Here is a 27,350-nt window from a genome sequence, read left to right as displayed (position 1 = left end):
AGTATAATGACAAATCAAAAACTGCATTATTCAAACCACTTTTACTGAGCTGCTATATAATAGAAGCTGAAGGAATAAATGTAAGTTTTCATATTATCTTATCCATAGTAGGTGCTCAATAAATAGCTATCAAATGACTAAACGAATACATAATTTATGCCTGAGTTGTACAATGGATAATTACAATATAGCTGGAGAAAATAAAAACTTAGGTATGGGGATTTTTTTTTAATTTAACTCAGGATTTGTTGACAAGTCCCACAGGTTGTCTAGTGGTCTCAAAGTTACCTTAACAAAGAGAAGAGTTCATTATTTTTGAATCTCAGCCAGATGGGCTATTGACAATGTTATTTAAATATATTTGGCTCAAACTAAGGTAACTGTGAGAAACTAAGGCTCATTATAGCCCATCTATTTTCTGTGCATTCACCCTTACTTCTGAAGTTTTCCTTGGCACAATTTCATTTTACAGCTGCTTAGAATTGAAAACAGTTAAAGTTTCATGAGTTTATAGCTAGTTTATTTTTCAAGGGTGTAGGGAGGTCCTCAGTTTGACAAACCTTAAATTGTAAGATCCTATAACCCATGTTTTAGGGTATTCTTATTGCTGAGGGTTCATAAACTAAAATCAGCATCTTATGATGGAAGTTGAGGTTGTTCTCAAGTAGAGACTAGTTTTGAATTTTGAGGTTCTTATTCCAATTTCTGCCCCTCCCCAAAGTTATAAAAATGAGCTCTTGCCTTTTAACAGTAGTGATATTACACAATAAATTCTCCCTTTGAAAGGCCCCAGTTCCAATCAATTTTGACTGCTTTTAGATGAAGGGGTTAACATGTTTACTCTAATGAGATCAAACTGGATGAAACTGAAGTTGTTGAGAATAAATTCCAAACCAACTCTTGTTGAAACTCTTATTCTGGAATATCAGATGTTAGGCTAAGAAAAGAGGGCCAGCTAAATAATTAGCAATTGCCTTGATTTATGCTTTATTTGAATTTCTTGATTGTAACTCGGATTATGTTTCACAACGTATACTTAGAAAAGAACATAGTTAAAAATTATTGAGGTATACCAAATGCAGCACATCATTGTGTTAACCTAGGCACAACAAATAATTTCATAAAGAGAAATAATTTCATAAAAAGCATATAAGTATCAGTCCCACCATACTTCAGTTTTTAGCCATCCCTCACTAACTCAGTTGACTCCAACCAAAGGAGACTCGACAGCATTTGGTGTTTCCTTTGCAATTATGTTTAGGTTTCTGAGAAGTATTGTAGTGTAAAGGCTAAGTGCATTGACTCTGTGGGGATAAGCCCGACCTCCCTACCATTTACTGAGTTTAGAGACAAATTGCTTAATCTCTAATTATTTTTGTGTCCTTGGAAAAGTCATCTACTGTTTTTGGTCTCAAATTTCTTCATCTGAAAATGATGGATAATGACAGTAACCACTTCAATGCCTTTTTTTTTTTTTTTGCTAAAAATTAAGTGAATTTCACACATACAATGTGCTTTGAATAGTATGTGAAATAATGAGCATGATATAAAAATACCTTGCAGTTTAAAGTAATTTATTGGATAACTTTTTCACTGCCATTTGTGTGATCATGAATAGATTCCTTAATATCTTTCTGTTCTACTTTTCTTATCTGTAAAATGGGCCTAATGGCAAATTCTCCCTGCAGTGTTTTGTGAAGATTGAATGAGATTTCCTTGGGAGAATATTGCATTGCCAACCACAGAGCATGCAGGCATATATCAGTCATTTAAAAATATTTATTGTATAAATGAGGAAGTTGAGTGAAAGAGTAAATAATTTCTGTGTCACCCCTATGTCATATTCATTAATTCATTTCATAAGACTTATTAAATATATTCTAGGTGTCAGATACTAACTAATCAGATCTTAGGATGAACAAGATAGTGTCTCATGGAGATTTAGAATCTGATGTGAGATATAGATATTAATTAAATAAGTAAGCAATTTATTATAATTGTGACATATGCTACAAACCATATAAAATAACATGCATGACTGTTAGATTCATTAGGTACATTTGCCTGTTTTATAGATCAAGAAAGTTAGTATCGAACAGTTGGTACTGGACTAAGGACAGAGTATTATTTTTAATTTTTTAAATTATTTTATCAAGAGTGGTTTAAGGCTCACAACAAAATTAAGAGAAAGATGCAGAGATTTTCGACATTATCCTGTTTTCACAAGTCCATAGCTTACATTAGAATTCGCTCTTGGTGTTGTACCTTCTATGGATTTGGACAAATGCATAACGATATGAATTGACTATTGTGATATCAGGCAATGTATTTTTATGCCCTAAAGATTTCTTGTGCTCTCTCTGTCTACTCACCCCGCTGCCACCACCTCCCACTCCCAACCCCAGGCAATCACTGATCTTTTTACTGTCTCTATAGTTTTGCTTTTCCAGAATGTCATGTAGTTGGAATCATACAGTATGTAGCCATTCAGATTGGCTTTTCTCAATTAACGATATGCATTTAAGTTTCCACTGGGTCTTTTCATGGCCTGATAACTCATTTCTCTTTAGTGCTAATATTGCATATCTGCATGTAGCACAGTTTACCCGTTCACCTGCTAAAGGACATAATGGTAAATGTTACTATTTTAAAATGAGCTCCATGTTGGATAAAATGGACTGGTGGCTGCTTATTGTCCCATACAAGATAATTAAATTCTGTTTTTCAGGTCAAAGTTGGGGCTTAGTAACAGATAAAAGAGTAGGGAAAAATATCTCAAATAAAAATATTCATGGTTTCTAGGTGTTGACTACCATCTACACACTAAACAGTTTAGATTGATCATTTGAGGGATGCCTGGGTGGCTCAGTCAGTTAAGCGTCTGGCTTTGGCTCATGTCATGATCTCACAGTTCGTAGGTTCGAGCCTCACGTTGGACTCTGTGCTGACAGCTAGCTCAGAGCCTGGAGCCTGCTTTGGATTCTGTATCTCCCTCTCTCTTTGACCCTCCCCTGCTCATGTGATCTCTCTCTGTCTCTCAAAAAAAAAAAAAAGAATAAAAAATAATAGATTGATCATTTGATTCAATCCTCACAATGTGTGTGGCCAAGTTTTATTGCAAAGTGGGGTTCAAAGGGACTCTGAGCAAGACTGCTTCAAAATCATGTGGCCAGAAAGTACAGCGAGTGCTGTCAGCTCAATAGTTCTTCCTAACACAACAAACTTTTTCTACTTGAGAATAATTTGGGCTCATCCTAGCCTACAAGTATGTAACCTTATATAGATTTTTAGGGTTCAAAATCAGTTTCTGGGTTTCTTGACTGAGAAAAACTGTGCCTGTTTGGGTATATTATTTACTGCTTTTTTTTTAACTTTAACTTAAATCCAAGTTAGTTAACATGTAGTGTAATATTGGTTTAGGAGTAGAAGTTAGTGATTCATCACTTACATACAACAGTCAGTTCTCATCCCAACAAGTGCCCTCCTTAATGCCCATCACCCATTTAGCACATCCCCCCACCCAACACCTTTCCAGCAACCTTGTTTGTTTTCTTTTTTTTTTTAATTTTTTTTTTTTAATTTTTGATACAGGAGAGACAGAGCATGAGAGGGGGAGGGTCAGGGAGAGAAGGAGACACAGAACTGGAAGCAGGCTCCAGGTTCTGAGCCAGCCGTCAGCACAGAGCCCGACGCGGGGCTCGAACCCACGAACCTGAGATCTGACCTGAGCCGAAGTCGGAGGCTCAACCGACTGAGCCACCCAGGCGCCCCATGTTTTCTTTATTTAAGAGTCTCTTATGGTTTGCCTCCCTCTCTGTTTTAATCTTATTTTTCTCCCCTTCCCTTATGTTCGTGTCTAAAATTCCACGTATGAGTGAAATCATATATTTATCTTTTTGCTACTGACTTATTTTGCTTAACATCATACATTCTAGTTCCATCCACATTGTTGCAAATGGCAAGATTTCATTCTTCTTGATCACAGAGTAATAGTCCACTGTGTATATGTATGTGTATGTGTGGGTGTATGTGTATGTATATAATTATGCGTACTATATCTTCTTTACCCATTCATCAGTCAAGGAACATTTGGGCTCTTGCCATAATTTGGCCATTATTTGCTTCTGTTTCCCCATGTGAAACACATTAGAATTAGGATATCAGAGACCATAATAGAGATATTGGGAAGTGAATACAAGATCTTTTTGGTACTCTGAAATACCTTTATTTTTCTAGCCAGCTCCCAATTAGAAGACAATGGAGACTATCTTTGAAGGACATCCCAAATCATTAAATCAACAACATCCTCTTAAGGAGGCCATTCTCTTCTACTTTTCAGAGGCTTACCCAGTAACATGGGGAGTTAAGTGTCAGGGAGAGTGTTGTGTTGGTCGTTCTCTTGGAGGCCTCTGAAGAAACCACAGTTCAACTATGTAGAAAGGCAGAGATAAATAAGGTATCTATTTGTTGAGTGGTAAGCCAAGCCCTCTGTTAAGACTTTACATGCATATTAACTTACCTTATTTTCTCAATAACTCATTATGTCTCTATTTACAGATGAGGAAATCAAAGTACAGAGAAGGACAGTTAGTTGCCCAAAACAAGCCTGCACTCAGCTCCTAGCGGTGGAACTGAGAGTCAAACCTTGATTTGAATTACTCAAAATCTAGCCTTTTTTCCATTGCAGTACATTCCATAAACACTTGGTTAATTAGGAAGGAAGAAAGGAAGACAAATCTGACCCACTGATCAGTTGTGGTTTATTTGTTCTTAGGTCTGCCTATATTTCATATTGATCAGTTGCTCCACTAACAAACGCAAATTTAAAATGCTCCTAGAATGTTTGACATATTCAGTGGCTTCATCATTAAAAGGACACTGGGGAGGGAGGCGAGAATGGAGTTATCCAAGATCCATTACTCTGTGAAAACTGTCCTCTCTCACATTTCTCTTGAAATATCACCATCCATTTGGCCTCGTACTATTGCAGTAGCAATAAAGCAACTCTCCAAGCTACATGGAAAATCTATCAGTCTCTACTAGTGCAGAGGACTTTACTATATGAGGCCAAAAGGCATCATTGTGGTAACTTTAAGCTAAGAGAAAAACATGCATATGCAGTGATGATATGTACACATGTCACACATAAGCATTTAAAATGATCAGACTCATGGAGCACCTGGGTGGCTCAGTTGGTTAAGGGTCCAACTTCAGCTCAGGTCATGACCTCACAATTCATGGGTTCGAGCTCCACATCAGGCTCTGTGTTGACAGCTCAAAGCCTAGAGCCTGCTTTGGATTCTGTCTCCCTCTCTCTTTCCCCCCTCCCCTGCTCACACACTCTCTCTCTCAAAAATAAATAACCATTAAAAAATAAAAAAATAAATAAAATGATCAGACTCATTTGAGAATGGAAAAGAGGAAAACAAACCCAGAAGCAATACTCACTATAATTGTTTTAAATAATGAGAGGTTGGGGCACCTGGGTAGCTCAGTTGGTTGAGCATCCTGCTTTTGCTCAGGTCTGATCTTGTGGTTAATGGGTTCAAGCCCTGCATCAGGCTCTGTGCTGGCAGCTAGCTCAGAGCCTGGAGCCTGTCTTTAGATTCTGTGTCTCCCTCTCTCTCTGCCCCTCCCCTGCTCACACTGTCTCTCTCTTTCTCAAAAATAAATAAAACATTAAGAAATAAAAAAAAATAATGAGAGGCATTCAGATTGTTCAGGGACTACACACACATGAGAAAGATTTAAGGTTGAAATTAAATAATTAAAAGCCTCTATAGTGATGTGCATGATTATTATTGTGTACTGTAATAATGAGGCACACATGGTAAGTCATTTACAATAAGAAAATAATTACTGTTGTGTGTGGCTTCTCAATTCTAGCATTTCTGGGGTCAGCTGAAGCAAGAAATGGTTGTAGAGAGAAAAGCCAGACAAGGGTGAAGAGGCAGTGGGTTCTATCTTCCTATTACTTTTTCAGCTGTTGGATGAAAGATTGAAAGATTCTGCTCAGTGCCATGGGGAAATATTCCCATTTCAGTGGGTAAGTGCTTTAGAAACATTAGCATGCAACGGAACTACCTGAAGGGCTTGTTAAAACCCAGGCTGATGGGCCTAAGCCCCAGAATTCCTGATTCATTATGTGTGGGGTAGGGCCCAAGATTCTGTGTTTCAAACAAGTTCTCACGTGATGTTGATACTGGCAGACCACACTTTGGGAACCGCTGATGTGGAGGTTAGTCAAGGCCACAGGCTCTGAGTCTCATGTTAAACCTCGTTGTCCATCCCAGTTGTCTATCCCATGCGTAACCATGGGAATATTACCCCTCCAAACTACCATCTCCTCACTATGAAACGAGCCAAGGTCAGGCATTACTGTGTGGATTCAAATAAGATAATGCATGCATATTCCTCCTTACTGGCCCTCCAGTTTGGTAAGCATTCTGTAAATCTAATTTAATTTTAATACTATTTTGTTGGCTTTCCTGGAAGAACATTGCCTATAAACCACTTTCAGCTGCTAGCAGCTGGAGAGGAGGGACCAAGCACCAGCGATGAGTAACAGGTATGACTCCCCTTAAGGTCACAAAGCATAATCAGATTTCTTCGTGTTTTGATGCCTTGCAGGCTATGTGAGGATTATCTGGGAGACAGGGTGAAAACATATATTCTGGGTCTCCCACACATTCCGATTCAGCAGGTCTGAAACAGGTTCTGGAATCTAAAGCTAAAAAAGCTCCAGGTGGTTTCCTGTGGGAAAATCATTTGTGTTAGCCATCAGATTGCTTTCCTAACCTTCAACTTTTAAGACATTGTCTCAACCATAGGTCAACATTAGCATCACTGGGGGAGTTTTCAAAAATCTTGGTAGTCAGGTTCTCCCCTAGATTGATTACATTGGAATCTCTGTGGGATCTTGGCATCAGATTGTTTTGTTTTATTTGGTTTTGTTTTGCAAGACCCCTCATTAGTTACTATAGGCAGCCAAATCATTGTTCTATGGGAAGGAGAATTTTATTAGATGAAGATGAATTGGTAAGAAGTAATTCTGAAATACCGGGCACTCTTGTATCAGGCAAAATCTGATCTTAGTGATACAGTAGAGCTGATTATCAGAGGGGATTATAAATTTATTAATAGTTCTTGTAAACACATTTGGCATTAGGAGATGGAAGAAAGATATAGAAAGAATGGTCCCTAAATAGTGTTTGCCCGTTGGAAGCCTTCTTTGCCTCTTCTATATGTCAAATGTATGTTTCATACTTGTTAATCACACACACTGCATTATAAAATGTAAGCAAACATTTTTTTTCTGTTTTGCCTATGATGGGCTAAATACTGTGCTAAGTGTTTTCCTATATGTAATCTCATTAGAGTCTCAAATCATCAGTGTGAAAAAATACTATCTTCCCCAGATGAAACACAAACTCTGTCACATAAGTAGTAAGTCGATGGTGATCACAGACCCCATGACATGTAAAACTTCCTTTCTTTAAATGGTTTCAATGTTTATTTCTCAAATTCCTCTCAAATGTTTGTTAAATGTTTTCAATGGGATGGGAATGAAACGAGTGTCAGTAGAAGACAGGAGAGGACTTATTTTTGGCCATAGGCAAGAAACAGAGTCTCTCCCTTTTCCCTAGCAAGGGATGAAGAAACATCAGCACCAATGTCCTTGGGTGGCTCTGCTCACTGTGTGTCTGAGAAAGAAATCGTTCTAAAAAGAATGCAGCTTTTATTAAATTGATTTGCTTACTTCCTTAGATATTTGATTGGTCTCAAAGTTTTCCATCATCTTCTCACCATTTACAATATTGGACATAAAAGTAAAAATTTTTATTGAGCAATAAAAATGCTCTAATAAAGTAAAGGTGGTAAATCCTTCCAAGTGGCAGCACAGAAGGTAATTCCATGAGAGCCAAGAGGATGGTCCTGCTTTGGGAAATGCAATCCTAGTTATGGGATGATATTAAACATTATTTTTTAAAAAATGAAACAAATGGAAAACCCTTGAATATTTAGAGCTACAGAAGAGATGCAAAGTAATGTCTGTGCCCTCACAGACCCTGAAATGTACATACCAAACCTCAATATTTCCACTTAAGTATGTCCTGCATTGATGCTTGACGTTCAAAGCTATTTTAAGTCACTTTGGTGGAAGGATTTATGAGGTATTGGATGGCAGGCTGATTTAAATGAGTCTCTACAAATATATTTGGTATAAACTTACCTGTCATAGACAATGGCACAGTTTTAAGGTTTTCCAATTCATCAAAGTCTCTATGGTATTTTCCTTTAATAATGCATCTTGAAAAATAAGATGTTTAGCTAGGGCTGCTAATTCTTTGAAACTCTAATCATTTAAGCTGTCTAGCCATGTTCAGGGTAATTATTTCTATCCATTATCCATCATGCTAAGAAATGACAGCTCAGGGACAAGGAGACTTTTCAAGCAAATGCTTTAAGACAGTGTTTTAGTTTGCAGGCACTGGCCAATGTTAATTAAATTATATAAACAATGACTCATGGTATAAATACAGCACAGAGAAGCTTGAGGAAAAAAGACAGTTCAATAACTTTAAAACTATTCTTACAAAAAAAAGATAAAAGGGGGCTTTTATTCTCTGCTTTCTGTTCATCTTCCTAAAATTCAGGTGCTGTCAAAATACATTGTCTCTGAAAGTCTCACTTCTTAGATTAGTAAGGAAATCTTTCTGGGTTCTATTTCTGGAATCTCTTTTGCATTAGAGAAAAAAAGAAAAAGAAAACAAAAGAAAAAAGTAAGCTCTTTTAGGACCCATGGAATCATGAGTCAAGCCCCTATACATTCTCAAAGACAGATTCCAGTAGATGGGAGATAGAACTGCTAATATTAGTGGAACTGCCAATATTTCTCTAAAATAGCACTGCTGAAGAGCTGGTAATATCTATCTAATACACATCACTCTTTTCTGCAAGTTTTGAAAGGTTATAGTTTTTTGAAATTTTGTCCTTGCAGATTGGTAATAATCTCAGAACCAGTGGCATGTATAAAACTGTGGAATTATCACCTACTACTCACCGTTTACCTTCTTTACCCAGAGGGGGAAATATCTGACAGTCTATCCATGTGCTTTAATTTACTATACATCCAACATTTTATCAACCTCTTAGAAATTCAGAATTTTGGAGTACTAAATTGTTATCTACAATAAGAAAAGGAGCTGTTGAGTCACCCTCACTTGTCTTTTGTTTCCCTTTGTCCTTTTGCTCTGACTAGTAACACCAGAGAAAAAAATGGATGCTTCACATGTGTCAGTAGCCTTTACTATAGGAACATATCCTACTAATTCAGGGGATTTAGGTAAAGTAACTTGCTGGCTTCTTGAGGTCAGAGACTATGGGCCATTCATCTTTGAATGGCCCACAGGGCCTAATAGGTGGGTGCTCATAGGCCCTCAGGGAGGATGATATGTGTAGTGGTTTTTGGGGGTTGAGCCAAAGTGGGATATGTTCAGATAGAATAAAGCAAGTTGCATTGATTACTTGGTTACGTTCTTAACATTGCAACTTATTCCTCAAATAAAAATTAAAAATCCAGTTGCCTTTCCAGTTCTTAGGAGACAAGTATTTTCTGAGACAATAGTGTGGATGGATAAAGTTTTTGAGTGTTCTGCACGTAGAAATCAGCTGTTGCCGAGTAAGTGACAATCAAGAAAAGGGATCATTCTTAGTTGGGAGATTTTAGACTCTGGAATGTGAAGTTAACACAAACTGCCCCCTAGATAATTAGACTTTTCTCACAGGTATTTGCCTTAGGCAAATTTCCAAATGTTTAAGGATTTTCCAGATATTATTCTGAATATGACTTACAATTTAATCATGTGGTAGAGAAGATACTCTGTGTGATTTTAGTCTGTTAAATTAGCTTTTTTAAGGGCCCAGTATATGGTCTCTTATTATGAATGTTTCATGTGCATTTGAAAATAATGTCTATTCTACATTATATTTAGTGTAGTGTTCTATAAATGTCAATTAGGTGAAGTTGGTTGATAGTGTTGTTTAAGATTTCTATATCTTTACTGATTTTCTGTCTACTTGTGCTATGAGTTACTGAGAGAAGATATGCTGAAATCTCTGACTCTAATTGCAGAGAAGATAAATACTCATTTATCTTTTTAGATTTCCGTTTTTGCATTATGTATTTTGAAGTTCTGTTATTCAGCACATGTGCCTTAATACCATTACATCTTCTTGATGTTTGTATGGTATGTCTTTTACTCATTTTTGCTTTTAATTGGTGAATCTATTAAATGTGAATTTCTTGTAGGCAATGTAGAATATTGCATTTTTATCTGGCCTGACAATATTTGCACTTTAATTATAGATTTAGATCACTTTCATTTAATGTAAGTATTTGTACAATTGTACTATTTTGCTAGATATTTTTATCTGTCCCAATTGTCCTCATTTCTTTTCTCTCTTTTCTGAAGAAAAGTTACAAGACATTTGTTCTTATATGTCCTTCTCCCAACCCCCTTCCTGGTTGCTTTTCATACTTCTTCTCTTTTCAGCATTAAAATTTTTTAATATTTAGTATATTAATATTTTAATATTTCATATTTATTTATTTTTGAAAGAGAGAGAGAGAATGAGAATAAACACAGGCAGGGAAGGGGCAGAGAGAGAGGGAGACACAGAATCCAAAGCTCCAGTCTCTGAGCTGTCAGCACAGAGCCCAACATGGGGCTTGAATTCATGGATCAGGAGATCATGACCTGAGCCAGAGAGTGATGCCCGAATGGACTGAGCCAGCCAGGTGCTCCTCTTTTCAGCATTTTGATTATGATATACCTTGGTGTAATTTTCTTATCATTCATCCTTCTTTGGGTTTGTCTGTTAGTTGTTTTTTTTTTATCTTCTTGAATATGTGATTTTATAAAATTGTTTTAAAAATTTAACCATTATTCTCTCAAATGGTTTTTCTGACCATCCCCTTTTCTGTTCTGGGACTTCACTTAAATACACTCTAGTATGCTTAATATTTCCCTTTATTTCACTGTAGCTTTTATCATTTTTCAACTTTGTGTGTGTGTGTGTGTGTGTGTGTGCACATGTGTGCATGCACTTCAGTTTAGATATATTCTCTTGTTGTGTTTCCAAGTTCACACCACTCTTCTTTTGCAGTCTACCCAGTTGTTAATCCCATTCAGTTATTTAAAAAAATTCAGATATTATAACTATAGAGATTTTTTAATATTCCATGTCTCTCTTTATTATGTTCAAACTTTCTTGGAAATCTTTAGTTATACTTATAATAGTGTTTTAAAGTCTCTATTTGCTAAATTTATCATTTCCACATCTACTTCTATTGACTATATTTTCTCCTTGTTATGGGTAAAATTTTCCTGTGCTTCTTCACATGTAGTATAATTTTTCTTATTAGATGACAAATTTATGGATATAACTTTGTGGAGAGTGTGGATTTTGTTGTCATTCTTTAAAGGCTATTGGATTTGGTTTTGAGATCAGCTTGTAAATCAGCTTGATTTTCTATCAAACATGAGCCTTCTAAGGTCTCCCTTGAGAGTTCCAGTTGTTCAACAAGGTCTGTTTCCTCTAGATGGTTAGAACTTGAAAGTCTTTCTGTCCTTTCTGAGCACCAAAAAGTGTCTAATTGTTCTTTCCATGATAGTTATTCTTTGTTTAGCCTCATATATTCTCACATTTTGTCTATGCTGCTTCATGTTCAGCCACATTGAAGGGGAATCCATGCAGATTTATTGAGCTTTTCTCAAAATAACTCAATTTTATTTATCTTGGAATTTATCTTGAAATGTGCTTCAGCTTCCCCAATTCTTATTTCTGTCTCCTTCAGAGAGACCAGTATTGTGTTTGGGCATCTCTTTCCTAAGATACAGTGGTATAGAAAATGCCTGCACATAGAAAATTTGGACACCTGCAGGACTTACCTCGTGTGTTCCCTTTATTAAGGCTCACAACTCTGTGCTACTAGCTGCTTGATATTTAGACAACAGTTGTTCATAGAGTTTGTCCAGTTTTCTAGTTGTGTACTGTAACAGGGAAAATCCACTATGATTGGATAGTATAGGTTTTAATCTCTTATCTTGATATTAAATTTCCCACTTTTTTCATTCTCCCAGAATACACAGTTCTGTTACATATGCTATAGTTACAAACGTACTTTGGTAAGTTCTTAAATATGTCTCTCAATTTCCTTACTTATGACATTTGTATAATAGTACTAATCTCATGAGGCCGTAGGGGCTAGAAGTCATCAGATGTATAAAGTTTGATCCTTAGAAGAAAATTGATAAATGCTCTATCATATAATTAACAGTCATAGATATTATAGCTTTAAAAATGGTAGAATTTTATAGTCACTTATATTTGTCTCCAGTGAATTGTTAAATAATCTTATCTTTCTATAAATCAAACAACCAACTAGATGCAAGTTAAAAACAGTGATCTCATATTACTCTATTTTAATTATTCCCCCATATCACCAAAGAATTAACTGATGTTTCTTCTGTGCCAAAACTTAATTGACTACTCAGGTCAATAATAATTTTATTTAGCACCTTTTAGAAACCACAAGAAATTAAAAACTATGCATATAGGTTCAAAAATTTGTGATCTGTCTCTGGCTCTTGGCCAACATTATATGCTTTGATTCCATGCAAGATTCTAAAATGATATTTCTATTTCAAAGCCAAGATATACATGCCATTCTTTCTCGTCATTGATAAGATAGATTATAGTCATCAGTAAACCAGCCAGCAAATATTCTGAATGCCAAAACAAAGCTTATTGACTTCCAGAATAACTTGATTTCCTTAATCTATTAGTTGGGTTTACAAAAATAAAAACAGTGAGTATAGAGACGTGTACCCCAAGGCCTGGGAAAGGTGTACAGCAGTGAGAAAGAGGTCAGTTCAATTCAATGCACAAATAATCTAACAGTATTTGAGATGGTTGGAATGCTATAGATCACCTGATTCTATGGTTTTCAAGCTGTGTTCCAAGAATGGAGCTGGTGGGGTGGGACAATGAGAAGGAAGAGATTAAAGGGCAGAGCTTCAGATAGTCTCCTCTTTTCATGCAGAATAACTCCAATGTTTTATTTGAGCTTCAAAGTATGATTTCATTGAAAAAAGAAAGTGTTGCTGCTAATCAAAAATGTTGACTAATCATGAGCTAGCCAAAGAAACCTTATTTTACAGCTGGAGAGTGACATCGAGTGTGACTACATGCAAGTTTACATTGTTAGTGTAATTGTTAGTGGTATTGCTAGTTAGTGGCATTGTTGTGGCTAAAATTCAAATTTATGGTTTCTCAGTCTATTGTTTCTCACAAAGAAAATGATGTATTTAAAAGACAGATCTTTTCACTGTCCTTTGTTTGTTGTTCCCACTGTGTTCCAGGTCATGCTGGGTTCTAGGGAAACAAAAATAAGGTTAATTGTCTGATGGGTAAAAGCATACTAGTACAGCAAAAATTACGGTACAATATTCTAAGTGCACTTTGAAGGTAAGCATAGGGTGCTACCAGAATGCAAAGGAGAGACATATAAATCTGACTCGGGGTAAGGGAGTAGGTGATATCCAAGCACAGTCTTAAAGGAAATTTGAATATTTGACAGAAAAGGGAGAGAGTTTACTTCACAACAGAAGGAACAATATGTACAAAGGCACTGAGGTAAGAGAAAGAATTGTGTTCCGAGGTGGTGATGCCAATAAGAGGGAAAAACAAGAAGTCCCAGAGCCTCTTTCTCTCCTGGGCACCCTGATTGAACACTAATACGCCAACCAAATTCCACTCTTGCAATCCAGACACCAGTTGAGAAGCTCCTGCACCCGGGGCTATCATGGAACCAACCACACTGAATCTGGGAGGAAAAGCTAAGATACTGTTTCACTGTGATCTTTCACCTCCCCCTACCACCCCCCAGCCCCCAGCACAGCATCATATGAGACAGAGGAAACCCCCAGCCCCCAGATTTTCCCTGGGAAGGTTAAGAAAGGTCTGGACTGTATGTCCAATATTCTGATGTCTCTGTGAGCTGCCCAAAGGAACTGGTTTCTGTGTTGCCTGAATCTGAGTGCTGACAAGAAAGGATCCCATGATGGGAACCTCTGAGAACAAAAATGGTGGTTTGAATAGCATGTAAATACCTGCCATAGCCCCTCTTCCAAGCTCAGCACAAAGCAAGAAGGTAAAAAACCCAGATCTCACCTTTTCTTCGAGAAGGGAAATAATTAGACCATGTGTCCAATGTTCCAAAATTTCCAGGGACTGACCAAGGGATTGGCCCTGTTGTGCTTGTCTCAGGGTTGACAGGACCTGGTATACTCCAGATAACTGGAGACTGCTGAGAATAAATACAGTAATGGACTATCACACAAGCACTCACTATAGCTCTTCCTGTAATCTCCATATAGAGCAAGGGATTTGAAAATCCTGGATCCCACATTCTGCTTGGGAAGAGAAAGAGTTGAGCTGTGCATCTAATGTCCCAACACTTCCAAGGAGCATTCAGAGGACTGGCTTCTGTCTCACCTGTCTCAGAGTAGTGACTCGACCTGGCCTACCCCAGATGACTGAGGACAACTGAGAGCAAAGGTGAAAGTTTGGGCTAATCCACAATCCTCTGCCAGAGCTTCTCTCCCCAACTCAGTGCAAAATGTTTGGCAAGACTCCCAGTCTCTGGCTTATCTATGGGGAGGGGAAACAGAAGATTGAAATATATGCCCAATGTTTAGACTTTTCAGGTGGCTGCCTATGGGGCTGGCTTCAGTCTCAGAGCATGGACAAACCCAGCATACTCTAGATCCCTGGAGGCAACCAAGAACAACAAAAAATTACTTGAGAAATGCTACTACTCCAGAAGATGCATGGCACAGTAGACAAGTCACCAGAGGGAGGAAAAAAATTATGAATTCCTGGGGGGAAACAGAAAAAGGAAAACTAGCAAATCCCTCTTGGTAATTTATACACATTAGTCCAGAGAAAATGCATACATGGAGAAGGTTTGCGAGGTCTCAGAATGTCTGGCTCACCTGATTGGTGAGGGTCTTCTGGACAAGGTCAGTCCATGAAGACTGGGAGAGGTGGCTGTTTTCTCTTGTGCATTGATACAACACAAAACATAGAATGAATTAATAAATAACTTCAACATGAATAGAATGAAATTGGATTCTTACACCACATAAAAAAATCAACTAAAATTTTTAAAGACTTAAATGTAAGACCTGAAACTGTAAAAAAAAAATTCTACAAGAAAACATGGAGAAAAATCTTCATGACATTGGTTTTGGCAATGATTTCTTGGATATCAAGCAATAAAAATAAAATAGATGAGAGGGACGACATTAAACTAAAAAGCTTCTGCACAGCAAAGGAAACAATCAACAGAGTAAAATGGCAACCTATGAAATGGAAAAAAATATTTGCAAAACATATTTTATCAGGAGTTAATATACAAAATCTATATTGAATTCCTACAACCTAAGAGCAAAAGAAAATGAAATGACTCTGTTAAAAATGGGCAAAGGACATGAATAAACATTTTTCCAAAGGGACATACAAATGGCCAACAGACACATGAAAAGATGCTCAGCATCACTGAACATCAGGGAAATGCAAGTCAAAACCACAATTAAATATCACCTCATGCCCATTAGAATTTCTGACAGAAAAAGAAGTTTTGGCGAGGATGTGGAGAAATTGGAACCGTTGTACACTGCTGGTGGGAATGGAAACTAGTATAGCCATGTGGAAAACAGTGTGGAAATTTCCACACAATTAAAATAGAACCACCATATTACCTAGCAATTCCATTTCTGAATATTTATCCAAAATAACTGAAATCAGGATCTTAGAGATATTTGTACTTCCATGTTCATTGCAACATTAGTCACAATAGCCAATATGCAGAAATTACCTAAACGTCCATTGAAGGACAGATGACTAGATAAAATGTGGTATATCTATACAATGAAATATTATTCAGCCTTAAAAAAGGATAACATCCTGCCATATACAACAGCATGGATGAACTTTGAGGACATGATATAATGTGAAATAAGCCAGTGGCAGAAGGACAAATACTGCCTGGTTCCACTCACATAAGGTAACTAAAATAGTCAAACTCAAAGAATTGGAAAGTGGAATGGTGGTCATCAGGGACTGAGGGTGGTGGAAAATGGGATTTGCTGTTTAAGGAGTATGATTTCAGTTATGCAAGATATGTATGTTCTGTAGCTCTGTTGTACGACATCATGCCTATTGTTAATAATACTGTATTGTACACTTAAAAATTTACGAGAGTAGGTCTCATGTTAACTGTTACCAAGAAAGAGAGAAAGAAAGAATGAAAGAAAAGGAAGAAAAGGAACAAAGGAAGAAAGGAAGGAAGAAAGAAAGCAGGGAGGGAGAGGGGGTGGGAAAGGGAGGGAGGGAAGGAGTCAGGGAGAAAGGATGAACAAATGAAAGAAAAGAAAAAAAAAGAATTGTGTTCCAGGAATGCAAACAGATTAGGGTAGCAAGAAAGTTGGATACAAAGGAAGGAGTAGTGTGAAAGATGAGTGATAAATGGAGGTCAGGTCAAAGAATGCAGCCAGTCACCACCAGTATGCCACTAATCCTTCCGGACTCTAGTGATGGCCAACCTCTTGCTTCCCTCACACGTTCTGATCACATGCCTTATTAGAAATGCACCCTACTTCCAAGCCATTGTCTAATTACCTGCTGTGCTGCCTCTGCTCTGTCCTTCTTGAGAGGCATTTCTCCAGCTGTCATCCTATGACAACTGATTAGTGAAATAGAGGAAAGGGTTTAAGAAATGTGTAACTCAAGTATTGGTTTCCATTGGGTCTTTCTCTGCATAATCCCTAAAAAGATTTCAATGAAGAAAAAATCAGTTAAACCTTTTGTACTTAGAGATGGTTTATATAAGCTAAGCATGGGTTCAAATATTAAGCTATAGCAGCATGAAGGAAATAATTAAGTCCTGATTATATATTGCTCTTGAGGTACAAAACAACAACAACAACAACAAAAATGCAGGTGCTCAAGGTAGAAGTATTAATATAATCAGAAATAGTATCTCCTTATAATGAAAAGTATATCACAGCCGTGATGCTATTGCTCCCAGTGGAAAAACATGCACACACACATACACACACCTACACATGCAGGTTGTATGTTGGTAGTGCCAAAGGCAAATTATGATGAGTTGAAAAGTGTTGTATCTCTTTTATTCCCAGTTGGCCATAATTGTAGAACTCTATGGTCTCAGAGGGAAATGTGCTTTGGATGAGGCATTTGGGTTCAAATTTCAGCTTTGCTTCTTGCCAGCAGTGTGTTCAGAGACAGGTTTTTAATCCTTTGAACTTCACTGTTCACATGTCTAAAATGGAAATAATAGCTAATCATTGTTTTTTTCCCAAGAAGTAAATTAAATCAGGTTTATTTAATTTAGAATATATCTCTGTTTAACTTTGAGTTTTATTTGAATGTAGGCTACACCTCAGAAGGTATGGAGTAAAGACTTGACTACGTTTGTTCTGGGACTTGTGACTGAGAATTGGTCAAAACAAATCTTTCTACAAAACTGACTCCTGAACCAGTACCCCAGCGCATCTCTCTGGTGGGTGTAATGTTGACTTAACTGACACATTAACCTGGAAGATTGGAGGAGGCAGTTGAAGGAATGATACAACCATTAGCACCATTAAAGGTGAAGCTGTAATTTAAGTGAAAACCTCATGATTGGCCTGGCACCAGAGGTAAGCTATGGATATATTAAAGAATATAAATCATTTGGTTAAGAAAAAGTAATTAGCAGTTCACTGCCATATAAACCCTAGGTAATTACAGATTTCAGAAATCTGAAAAATGAAAATAAACATTATTTTTAAAAAGGAGAAAAATGAGAGCTATTTGTAGGGCTCCTGAAGTACTTTTCAGCAGACCAGTCTAGCAGAACTGTCAAGATCATATCTCGAATCATGTTAATGTGAACATTTATCACTCAAACCTCATCTCTGCATTAGCTAATTGAAGCCATTTACCTTTAGCAGAAGGACAATTTAGGCTAGACACAGCGCCTAAGACCTGTCAGTGAAGTTCAAAATAGCTCGTCTAGTTCTTTGCTCCCCTAACATTATAGAAGCTTTGGAAGGGATGCAGGATGTCAGCTAGCTCAATCTCCCACCCATTCAGTAACTCCCACTATAATGTCCATGTCTGTGTTTTGCCAGAATTTTCTTGAGTACTTTTCCATATACAAAACTCACTAATTCAAATAGATTTTTGTCAGTTATAATTATTAAAAAGATTTTGCTGCATTTTATATTAAATGTTTTTCTTTTTCACTTCCACTCATTAGTTTTAGTTTTGGCTCTGGACCACAAAACACTCTGTTCTGAGAATTTTGTTCATGTCTTCCTTGGATCTTCTCTGAGTTAAGCAACCTAGTTTCCTTTGATGAACTTGATGAAATGTAGTTCACATGTTATATACCTAGTTGTCCCCTGCTCATTGGAATTCAGTTTCTCAGTCCTTTTCTTAAAAATGACCTTGGAAAATGGAACATATCTTTTTGACTTATGACCCATCTCGATTTTTGTTTATGTATCTTAGTTTTTCCTTTATCCTTAGTTCTTACATTGACCTGTTGGAATGTCCAAATAAAAATCAGCCCTTAAGTAAGTGAGCAATTACATTGCAAATCCTAGATACATGCCCTTTTCAAACCAATATAAAATTTTTCTGAGTTAAGAGTCAAGTTACTAGAAGAAAAATAAATAAATGTTAGAAGAAATTGATTTACTTTAATATGATTGATGTTTTGAATATCGAACCAGCTTTTCATCCCTGGAATAAACCCCATTTCATCATGGTGTATAGTTCTTTTTATAAGATACCGATTTTTACTTGCTAGTATTTTGTTAGGTACTTTTGTGTCTATTTGTATGGAAGATATGATTCTATAGTTTTGTGTTGTCTTTGCCTGGTTTGGGTATCAGGGAGGTATGAGCTTTATAAAATAAATTGGAGAGTGTCTTCTCTTCTATTTTATGGAAGAGATTGTGTAGAATTGCAGTTAATTTTTCTTTAATGTTTTGATAGAATTCTCTAGTGAAACCATCTGATCCTTACCTCATATTATATTCATAAATTAACTCAAAATGAATCATAGACCTGATTATAAAAGTTAAAACTATAAACCTTCTAAAAGAAGGTATAGGAGAAAACTCTTTGTGGCAGGTAAAAATTCCTTATGTAGGACACAAAAAGTACAACTTAAACTTCCTCATGTGTGTCTGAGAGTGATCAGTAACAGTACATTGAATCAACTTGACTGGTAAGCTGACAGATTAGTTACTTGATGTACTGATATCAAAATAAATGGTATACTTTTGATGAAGGTTTAGGTCTGATTTAAGACCTGATCATTGGCAAAATGAGAGGAAAAATACAATTGAAATCAATGATTACTCCAAGAAAAAATTTATTTGTATAGTATAGGAAATAGTATCTTAATACTCTAAGTGGCTCAGATATGAACAATGATTGTGTAGTCATATACACATTGACTATTCACTTAAAACAGTACGTAGTTATGCAACTTAGGAATTGTGCAAGTAACGGAAACATAGATTGGTAGGAAGTTTGTAAAATAGAGTTTAATGTTCTTTTCAGTAGTAGGAAGTCAATAAATAAGGTCTAAACTTGAAAAAAGGAAAAAGCAATATAATTATGTTATTAGAAGTAAGGCATCAAGTACCAAAGCGGGGAATGAAACTGCTAAATGAAGGAGAAGTTTTGTGGGGAGCTACCCTAGGGAGTAAACAGGATACATGGGGCATGGGAGGGGTATGGATAAGCGAAGAGGAATGAAGGAATAAAGGCTGGGAATTCTACTTAAAAAAAGTATGTTAGTAATATTTAGATACAATGAACATTTCTTATGTCAATAAACATTACATTTAAAAGATAAAAAGGAAGTGGGGAAAGAAGGGAGGAAGAGAGAAGTGGAAAGAAGAGAAAGGCAAAATAGTAAGTTGCCTCATTGTGCAGGTAATGAGTGTCACCTTGAAAGATAAATGAACTAAGTCTAGCTGAATGGTATGCAAATAGGTATTTATTACTTGGAATAAAATTTCCAGTGATAACATCTTACAGTTCTAAAATAATCTCACATAACTTAAGCAAAAATGAAGATGCTTGTCAGATGATTTCCTATGTGTCTCTATTGATAACCTGTACATTAGGTTGTAAGTTGCATTTCCAGAAACCAATAGTGATACCTAATATTTATTTGAAATTACTATGTGCCAGACATTGGTCCTAAATATTTATTTTTTATAAGTTAAATGTCCACCCAACCCTAGAAGTTGTAGCTATTATTATCACTATTTTATAAGTGACAAAACTTGTCTGAGGTCACAACTGTTTAGTGATAGAGCCAGAATTCAATCCCAGTCAGTGTGACTTGGTTTTCCATGAATAGGTAGAATAAAGCAATATTTCTAATGTAGTTTATTATGCTATGTAATACATTATAATATCTGTGATTAAGTAAATTAATACATGAAATATTACAAGTAAACATTTGATTATTTCATCTCTATCTTTAGAACTTTACATATTCAAGTAAGTTAAAAGTATTTCAGTTGGTGGAGGTTAGGAAATATTGGGAAAATCAGATGATTTTTATTCATCATTGCTATATATTATGGCATATTTGTTAATATAGGAAGCTTTCCCTGACCAATAGCCTAGGTTATATATTTCCTATTATATGCTTTCAGAGCACCCCAAATTTTTCCTTTATGACAACTTACTATAATTTAAATTAGAAAATTACATTGTAAATGTCTGTCTCATTTTCTAAACTATAAGTTTCACAATGGGAGGTACTTTATTTTTTCTAATTGTTGCCTAGTATCTATCACAGGTGTCACATGACATATATTGAAAATTTGCTAAGTAAATGAATGAAGAAATAAATATCCATTATGTTTACCCAGTGATATGTTAGCCAATTCTCTATGGGATTTAATTAATTTCTCTTTTTTCTTTTTGCTATTATGAACAATGTTTAAATTAGTATCCTTATACATATATATTTTATATTTATCTGATTATCTCCTTAGGATCAATATCTATATGTGAAATTCTTGGGTTACGTGGTATGCACATTGCCAGAATACCATTTATATTTACTGTAAAGTTAAAATCCCATTTATAGTGTAGTGTTTTTTTAAGGTAGTATCAGTTATTTAAACTGATAAGCCCAAATCTCAGTGGCTTAACAAAAGGGAAATTATTTCTTACTCATATGGATCATTTAGTGGTGGATTTCAAAGTGGAAGTCCATGCAGACATTGAGACCCAATTTCCTACATATGACTCCCAAAGTCCTCTTGAAAAATCCAGCCAGCAGTTAGGGAAGAAAAAGTGGATACATATGTACATGTGTTAGAAGTGGGAAGAGGAGAACAGAGGGTGCTATAGGCCTGGCCTAGGAATCACTCCTGTTGGGGCACCTGGGTAGTTCAGTCAGTTCAGCAGACAACTCTTGATTTTGGCTCAGGTTGTAATCTCATGGTTCATGAGTTTGAGCCTCGCCTTGGGCTCTGTGCTGACAGTGAGGAGCCTGCTTGAGATTCTCTTTCTCCTTCTTCTTTGCCCCTCCCCTGCTTGTACACTTTCTCTTAAAATAAATAAATAAACTTGAAAAGAAGTTACATATTTTACTTCTGCCATATGTTATCAAGAACCTAGGCCAATTACAAAAGCTATATACAAATGGAGAAACATTACCCAGCTATTTATATTGGAGGAAAGAAATCACCTGCAGTAAATACCCAGTTGCTACTAGCCAGTACATGACAGTGCCCATTCCATGCCTTGTCAAAACAGAATCCAAGCAATTACATTTTTTTTTAAAAAAACTTGAGTATAGTTGACACATGATGTTACATTAGTTTCAGGTGTACAAAATACTGATTCAACATAACATTATGCTATACTCATCCTAAGTATAGCTACCATTATTTTTAACTTTTGCCAATCTCAGAGAGTAAAAGATGACCAGTCTTATTTTAATTTGTAGTTTTAAAAATCTCTAAAGAGGTTGACAATATTTTTATATGTACCTTGGTACTTTGTATGACTTCTTTGTTAGTTACCTGTTAATGTCTTTTTTCATATTTCTATTGGACACCCTTTCTTCCTAACCTCTTAACATAAGCCTCATATCTCTCTTTGGATTCAAATTAGTCTGATTCTACAGCCAGTTCCTTTTAGCACCCTAATGTTTCAGTAGAAACTGAATTTTCCCCCCAAATCCTACAACCTTGAGTATGTTGACTGAGAGCTTGAATTCTAGAAACAAATATAAAATAGTAGATCTTGACTAACATTGGGTGATCCATAGACCTGACTGCAAACCTGAATCTTCAGAGTGCCAAGAACTAATCCAAAAGAACTCAGATTAATCAACAAGTTCAAAGGTAAATAAAAACCAGGTCTGAAAATAAGTGAGGAGGTCAAGACCAAGGATGGTAATGGAAAAAGAATGAGTTCAGAAGAGAAATGAATGGGGTCCTGGACTATAATAACAAATGGAGCTAACTTGGCTTTGGTGTGTTTTTATTGGCAAAATAACATATTTAATTTATGAATTTAATTACACACATATTTTTAAATTATATAAAATAATAGCATAATTTAAATATATTGCTTTTTCCATGCTTACATTTCATAAAACAATTTTATTAGAACTCTTTGCATGCATAGTTGACCTAAATATCATTATAATTACTAGAGCCATTTTTATTTCTGTTTCTAATTTTTCTTCAATCACATTTTTTAATGCTCCTAAAACCCTCCATCACAACATTTTTATGTTAATTCTACTGGTTTAGAAGTTTTGTATTTGATTTCTTCTACTTCAATGGTTCCCAGTAAACAGGTATATTTAAAACCCTAAAGTTCATCTGTGTCTTTCCCACATCTGTTTATCAGTTACGTTTATGTTTTCAGTGCATTTAAATAGTGAAATAGTGCCAAAATAGTGGCAGCTTGAACAACCTAAGAGTTTATTTATTTATAAATCAAGTAATTTCAGAATTAGGAATTATAGGGCTGACATGACAGATTAATGGTCATGGTACCAAGAACATTTCTATCTTTTTGTTGTCTTTCAAAGGTCATTAAGATTAGTTTATTATCCAATGTGACTGCTGGAATTTGATCTATTATGGCCCATTCCATGAATAAGGAGGAGGAGGTGAAAGCAAAAATGATTTTCCACATAGCTGAATAATATACCCTCACGAAATCTTCCTGAACATCTCATACATAGTATTTACTTTTAATTGACAAAATATTCTAAGTATACCTTGTCTCAAGAGGTAACTGGGAAATATGAAACTTTAGGTAGTCACATTGCCTATATATTATTAACAAATACAAAAGGAAATATGGATAAGATATAGCTTCTTTAGCCACATCCTCAAATAGGAAACTCAACACTATCTTCTGTTCAAATTCTCCTCTTCCATTTACATGTGATAAACGGTATTTTGTTTTTGCCTTGTTTTCAATTGTTTCTTTTATTATTCCTTGTTAGTGTCTACTTGTATTTAGATTTACCAGCCTGTTTTAGGGATTTCTTTCTTTCACCTTTGCTTCTGATATCTTTTACCTTCTAACTAAAATCCCTTCTCACTGAACTGTATCTCTTAATAGTTCCTTTTTAAATGAGAGTATGTAGATGGAAAACCTTTTTAGGCTTTATATTTTTGAAAACCTTTATTTCACTCCTATTCTTGCATAGCTATTGAGATGGTATTCTCATAATTCATACACTAAAATCCTAACATCCCATGTTACTCATTGGAGATAGGACATTTAAAGAGGTAATTTAGGCTAAAAAGGGGCATAAGATTGGAGCCTCAATCTAACATGACTGATGTCCTTTTAAGAAGAGGAAGAGATATCAAGAACATGCACACACAGAAGTACATGAAAGAGCACAACAGGAAGGTGGCCATATGTAAGCTAACAGGAGAGGGTCCAGGAGAAACCAAACCTGATGATGTGTTGCTCTTGGACTTCCAGCCTCTAGAACTATGAGAAAATTCACTTTTTCTGTGGTATTTTGTCATGGCAGATTAATGCAATTGGGTATAGAATTTGAGGTTTCTGTTGTTTCTTTTCAGCATGAAATCTATTATCTTCTAATATCTGCTATTGCGAATCAAACATTTTATTTTTCTCCTATGGGTAATCTGCATTTACTCTTTGGTAGATATTATTTACTTGATATTTGGTAGCTTTGCTTCTATGCAATATCTAATGAAGGTTCATATATTTCTTATATTATTAAAAACTTTCAGCCACTATTTATCTCTGTCTTTTCCTCATTCTCTTTTCCTGAAATTTCTAATTAGTGTATTTTACAGCCTCTATTTTTTCCTTTCATTTAAAAAAAATATGTCCTTCATGTTTCCTGAGTTTACTTTTGTTTTTGATGTCTTTAGAATAATTTTATGAGGTCTATCTTCAGGCTGAGTAATTCTCTACTGTCTAATCTGTAGTTTAATAAACTAAAATATTTTTATTTCAATTACTTTCTATTTCTAGAATTTAGTTTTTTACTAAGTGTGCCGTGATTTCATTGTTTTAATCTTGTTTTAGGAATTCTGCTCATTCTTACTTAAACAAAACATTTTAAATTTTAAAATAGTTTAGGTTTACAAAAAAGTAAGTGGCAAATATAGTACAAAGGGTTCCTCTATACCCCTCAGCCATTTTTCCTTATTGTTAACATTATTACTTCTTAATATATTTGAACATAATTGAAATATTTACTTTAAGGTCCTTTTCAATTTATTTTATTATTTCCAGATGTTTAGGTTAGAATTCTTCCCTCTTATTGGATCTGCTGATTCTTTCTGATGATGGCATATTGCCTCATATACTTTGTCACTTTATATACCATAAACTATTTTTTCAGTGAGAATTATTTTGCTTTGTTTTTTTTTTTTTTTAAATCATGCTCTGGACTGTGGAAATAAAATGACAGGGTGGATTTCCACTTCCTTTTACCTGGTCTCATAGGTTTTACAGATTTTCCACTTCCCCCATTATATCTCAAATGGGATTTGCTTCGTACAAACTGTTCAGATTCATACTTTTTCACTTATACACTGGATAAGCTTGGAAGGTAGTTTCAAGTGGTTTGCCCATCTCTATCTGCTCAGAGACATTAAATGGATTTGAATCTACCTATCATTTTGGCAATATCTCTCTCATTTACATAAGAGTACAACTTGGAAAACATGAGAGAGAAAACCAGAGTACCTCTTGATCTCCATGTATTGGACAAATAAATGAAGACAAGTGAGATGTGGTTCACAATGACAGATTCAGGACATGGAAATAGTAGAGTGGGTGATTAGCATGTGATTAAAAAATTCTGAAAGCTTAGTGCCTAATTTAACCACTATAAATAATATGGATGTTGATCGACTGTTAATTCACAATAACAATAATTCCAAGTTTGGAGTTTTCACTGCTTTATCCTCAGAGCCTAATACTTTGCTCAGCGGGTGCTCATAAGCATTTCCTATTTCTATGCAAGTGCCTTAAGCCATTCCTCATCTCTATCTTATCAGTTGGCTGTCGCATCCACTGACTTTGTCCCTCATTTCACCATTTCCATACTTACTGCATTCTATAAACCAGTTCCAAGCTCTTGCCTTCTTTATTAGAGCTTTACCTCCTCTTCACAAACAATTTTTGGCTTTTCCATGAGCAGTGATGCAACCTACAGCCATTTCTAATAGTGGTAGGTCTTCAATATAGCCTCAAGTATCCTATTTCCTGGATCACCTCTTTAGACAATCATCTAACCACTCACATTGGATCTATGATTGAGCCTCAAACTTCTAGAGACTCAAATACCTAGACTCAAAACAACAGAAATCTGGAGGAGGTGCTTCTCCCATATTCAAATTGAATGAGACCCAGAGCATAAAATAATGTTCTAATTTCATTAACGTGGAACCACTGAAGCTTTTTGGAGGCTTCAACTAGGTCTACATATGAAAAGAGTATTAGATTTGTTAACACCTAGGGATCAGTTGAAGAAAACTGAGACCACTCTATTTCTAATGGAAATTCAGTACACAAAATTAGGGGCTTATAACATCATGGAGGGGGTAAACCTTTAGAAATGAGTCCTCCAAATCATTATAAAATTGGCCTTCCATAAGAACCGTTACCCTTGCTATTGTCAAGAAGCTGGACCAACTTCAGGTTCCAGGATCTCATTATTTTATCCTCCATTATAGCACCTGTCCTGGCCAACTGCTGACTTCAAAATCATATCACCTTAGCTCTAATCTGGAGATTAGGAAGCTGCTACCAGAATTGTCTCTGGGTTAAAGTAGGAGCTCCTAGGCTCTCTGTGCCTGATGGTCTCACACCTTAGTCACCAGACCTGGGTTTGGATGCCTGTTCTCGTATATATTAACTATGTATACATGGAGATATTTCATAAATCCAAGCCTCAATTTCTTCATCTGTAAAATGGAGATGATAATAATTCACAAATTTGTTGTGAAAATGAATGAGCTCCTGAGAACATTGTCTGCTATATAACGGGTACATCAAAAATATTAGTTACCTTTCTACTTTTGACTATGACTTAAGCTTGCTTTCTGACTAAGTCAGTCTGCATGTGCTTATATTAACTTCTTCATCCAGAAAATGCAGATAATGATACTTTTCTTGTTTGTCCCATAGGTTTAGTGTGAGAATCTGGTAAAATAAAGCATATAAAAAATACAAAGGGCTGTGAACTGTTAGGTATTATTAGTTCTTTTACAGGCTAATAGGGCTGCTGTAATTTGATATGACAAACAAGGTCATATACATTTCCTGTATATTTGCTTTTCTTTCACTAAAAGCATATCAAGTCACTCTAAATTGTTAATTAATTTATATAAATAGGTTTGCATCTAGAAAGACAGATGATAAAATAGTAAGAAAATGATACCTATGAGGAAGGATTAAAAGAACAAAGATTATTCACTCTGTAAGGATGATTTATAATGCACCTTCAAACATAGAGACAGGCCTTGATTCAAGAAAACCAATATCTGAATACCAATGTTTACAAAACCCAAATGAAGGGATAATCAATCACTCCACAAGAGGATTCCTCACCTCCCAAACAGATTCTCTCTCACACAGGGGATATCCCAAATAGAAATCAATTCATTTTATAAAATTTAATTTGCCCAAAATGTTTCAGAAAAAGG

This window comes from Suricata suricatta, chromosome 8, assembly GCF_006229205.1.
Source record: "Suricata suricatta isolate VVHF042 chromosome 8, meerkat_22Aug2017_6uvM2_HiC, whole genome shotgun sequence".
In the NCBI taxonomy this organism is placed as follows: domain Eukaryota; kingdom Metazoa; phylum Chordata; class Mammalia; order Carnivora; family Herpestidae; genus Suricata; species Suricata suricatta.
The sequence above is the reverse complement of the archived record's forward strand: the minus strand, read 5'-3'. Positions refer to the sequence as shown.